Here is a 4,381-nt window from a genome sequence, read left to right as displayed (position 1 = left end):
TTTTTTTTTTTTTTTTTTACGTAAAAGAGGCTGATTATTCTTTTTAGTTTAATTTTATATCCTGTAATTCTTCGGATGGTTCCAAGATTCAGAAAAAATTCAGTAAATGCACCCCGTAAATTGCTACCCTTTCCTTTATTTTCATACTTAGATCTGCTGTACATTGTATATATATCTAATTTTTAAAATGCAGAAAGAAAATAATTTCCCTAAATATAATTGCAAACTGATTTCTTTTACTTTTTTGTGTGTGGGGGTGGGAGCTGTATCTGAATAAGTGGCATTCAGATTAGGGTCCTGAAAACCCAGAATCTTTAAAATAAACAAACTAATAGAAGCTTATTTTCCAACATTTAAATTTAAGCTAGAAATGTAAATATTCAATTAATTTGTTAAAAGTACTTTTATAAAGTTAAAAGAAATTCCAACCAAAATTGTAGAAAGTCAGGCTCTTTTAGAAAGAAAGCTACACCCATTTCCTCAAATAACTGTTCCGAAAATTTATATGGTGGAATGCACCATGTATAAACTGTGAATTGTATTGACAAATAAAGTTTGTAATTAAAGTCAGCATTTTCTGAGTCTCCTGCTTGCTGCTGAGAATTTAGATGTGATCTAGGTAGGTAGAACTCCAGGATGTTACTTTTCATGCTGAGTGCTTGTCACTCCTTTATTCCAAATATTTAAGAAATATTTTTGATGTGTTGATATACCCTTGCTAAATACATGCAGACTGTTTCCCTTGGTGGCTCGTCATGAAAACCAAATATAGTGAAATTCAGTTTTGAAATAAGATATTTGAAATCGCATATAGATTCAAGGTTGTTTCTATTATATTACCGTATATTTATGTCATATTTTGTCATTGTTAGGCCTTGTCTTGACACTGAAGTAGACTGAATGCTGAACACAGGTGCCTGAATGTTTTTTTGTAAGGAAAAGACAATTAAGCATCCTGGTGATATTGAAGTCTAAAGAAGGTAGTTACCAACCAATCTTCTAGACCTTATACCACAAATGTTTGGACTACTTACCTTGTTCATATCCTACATAAATTTATTGATCAATTCCTAAACAATTTGATGGTCAGTAAGTATTCTAAGTAACTAGCCCCCAACATCATCCTTAGGATTAGGGGAATTTTAAGAAAGCGTATATTATATTAACTGAAATCACTTTTATTTTCTCAAGGCTTATTTTGTTTATTTCTTGTAGGGAGAACCTTGATAAAGATTTTGACAAAACGTGGAATATTCTAGTGAGTTTATTTTTCCATTAGGCCAGTATAAGAGTGAGTAGTTTTCCTGGAAAGATATTTGAAAATAACTACTAGACCAGAAAGTATCAGGGACTCCCTAATCTATATCCCTAGATGTAGATTCTAGAATATGCTCTCTATCCAACCTTACGGATGCTAAATGTAAAAGTGGTTCTTTTGAAGTTCTTTCAATTTCTTACATAGATCTATATACTATGCTACATAGTTCATGTGACACACCTTGTTTTCCAACAGTATTTCACTCTTGCAATTCAGAAGAAAGTACAATTTTTGAGGCCAAGAGGGAATTGAAAATGTGCATCTTAGCCTTCAGAAAAGAAAGAACAGTGTGTAGGGCTTTGTTTATTTCTCAAATTTTAAGGAACACATGACATAAAAGACCAAGTCCCATCTAATTCTGTGTCAAAAATCAGTAAAATTATTTGACTGTTAAAGCTTAAAATTCAAAGAGACTTAGGGACATTTTAAATGGAATACCAAAACACAAAGGTAGGCATTCTGAAGATTTGAAATATCTGTTTATTCCTAAGAATTAGAGGTCTAGATCAACTTGCCTTTCTTTATTTGTTGTTTTTAATTCTTGCTGGTTTAGTAGTCATAACTTATTTGTGATTCACATTTCTTATTAAAATGTAAGTATGACTTTGTTTTTATATAAACTAAAGGGTTTTTTATTTGAATATTCATAACTCCATTACAATTAATGTGTGATATTTGCTTTAGCATGAGTTTACTTAAATTAAATTTAAAATTAAATGAAATTAAATTTCCTTCCATAGTGAAACTGGCCAGGTGCGGTGACTCACACCTGTAATCCCAGTACTTTGGGAGGCACAGGCGGGTGGATTACTTGAGGTCAGGAGTTTGAGATGCAGCTGGCCAACATGGTGAAACTCCATTTCTACTAAAAATACAAAAAAATTAGCCAGGCGTGGTGGCACATGCTTGTAGTCCCAGCTACTCAGGAGGCTGAAGCAGGAGAATTGATTGAACCCAGGAGGTGGAGGTTGCACCACTGCACTCCAGCCTGCGTGGCAGAGAAAGACTCTGTCTCAAAAAAAAATAAAAAAAAAAAAAAACTAACTAAATAAAATCAAATAAAAGTTTCTCTCATAGTGAGACTGGCCTTGCATATGCTCATGTGTCAGTTCCAAGATAGAACAGGATAACCTGGTTATTTCTGACAGAACTTTTGAGAGTAACCTATTGTAGTTATCTTAATATAGGGAAAGCTTCATAAGCTCCACTTGCTTTCTTCCTCCCCCAACCACTTCAATGACCCTCTCAAAGATTTTCTCAACTCTTTTCACACGTGATACTTCCCCAGCCATAACTCAACTACCCCTTCCTGAAAGACAGGGATTGGCTTCAAGAACCAGGAGTTTTGGTCTTGCTCTTTTGTTTTGACTCAATTCTGTTCATTAAACCCTGCTTTTACAATTTCTAATATTTATAAAACCATTTATTGTTTTCCTAGTATTAGCTTTACAAAATGTTTTCATTGTATTAGGCTTGTCTCAATTCACAACTATTTTTTCTTTTTATCTGGCATTCCTTGTCTAAGTATTTTTGTTTAGTCACCAAAAACTCACTGCCTAGCCTTTATTCTATTTATTTTGAACCTTCAGACTTGGATTTCTTGCTCTGAATTCATCAAGCTGACTCACATGGGTATCTTCAATTCTAAAAGGGACCTCAACAGAACCAAGACTCTTTCATAATGTTTCCCCAGACCTGGCCTTCTTCTTGTGTCATCTATTTCAGCGAATGGCACAACTATCCCTCTGGCTGGGCAAGTCATCCTTGGTATCTTCTTCTCTTCCTCAACTCCATCTCCACCTATCACCAAGCTGTTGACTTGTAACCTAAATATGTTTTGAATTTGTACATGGCCATTGCCTTAATCCAAGTCAACATCATCTTTTCCCTTCACTCAACTGCTTTTATATCATTCTCTTCTCATCATTGATGGTAAAGAGTTCTTTTTAAAAAGAACAAATTGTCTACAAGGCCTTCTTCTAATTATTCTACTTTATGCCACCCTCTCCAGACTCATCTTGTATCCCTCTCTACCTCTGTGAATCCCAGTTCCACTAGATTTCTCCCTTCTGTCACAAGGTTATGTTGATGTTATCCCTTTACCTGGAATGCTCACTCTCTTTTTACTCCTTAACCCTTTTCACCTAAAAAACTTCTACTCATCCATCAGAACCCAGCTACACTATCACTTTCTCTGATAAGCCTTCCTTAACATGAATTCAGGTAACTTTGTAATATGCTCTATAAAATCTCTTTTCTTTCCTTCAGTTTATGATTAGATATTCATAACTATTCTTATTTATTATATGTCTCCATCACTAGAATGTAATGCATTTGTTTTAGCATACTATTGTATCCCCAGATACTAGCAGAGTACATAAAATAGGTGCTTGATAAATACAAGATAAATGAATGAATAAAGATAATAACAGGGATTTGGCTGTTGTAAACATCTGAAGTTTCCTTGTGCATAAATAACTCAAATTTTCTTAGCTCCACATTTATCTGTCTTCTTCCACTAACTTACTAGTAAATGAAATAAAAACAGCAGTTATTTCCCCTATTAACTACTATTAACTGATAAGCTGGTACTAGTTATTAATTGTGTGGTGTGTGTGTGTGTGTGCCTGTGTGTGTGTGTGTGTGTGTGTATGAATTAAAGCAATTCTCACACTAGACAGACTTGCAGTTTATTAGTCATTATGTACTCTTGCTACTTATAAGCAAGAAATTTATTATTTGTATTTCTAAACTTAAACTCACAATAGATACTATCAAAGCTTTTCAATTGTAGCTTAATCTTGAAAATTTGTTTACAAATTAACTTCAAAACATATTTGCTAATGCTAGTAAGTGGATGTCTTTTATTAGTAGAAAACTAAATGCACAATTATCATCCTTGCCAAATACAATCCAGCTTTTTCATGCTTAAACAAATTTATGAACAGTCTTGGAAGCAATCCATTATTCGGCACATTTAAACATTATTCACCAGAGAATATTAATCACTTACATGGTGTGATTTTAAAATTAATTCATAGAATTCATTCAGTTGATTCTTGA

Source organism: Rhinopithecus bieti, unplaced genomic scaffold (genome assembly GCF_001698545.2).
Source record: "Rhinopithecus bieti isolate Rb0 unplaced genomic scaffold, ASM169854v2 scaffold_1673, whole genome shotgun sequence".
Taxonomy (NCBI): domain Eukaryota; kingdom Metazoa; phylum Chordata; class Mammalia; order Primates; family Cercopithecidae; genus Rhinopithecus; species Rhinopithecus bieti.
Note: the sequence above shows the minus strand (reverse complement) of the source record.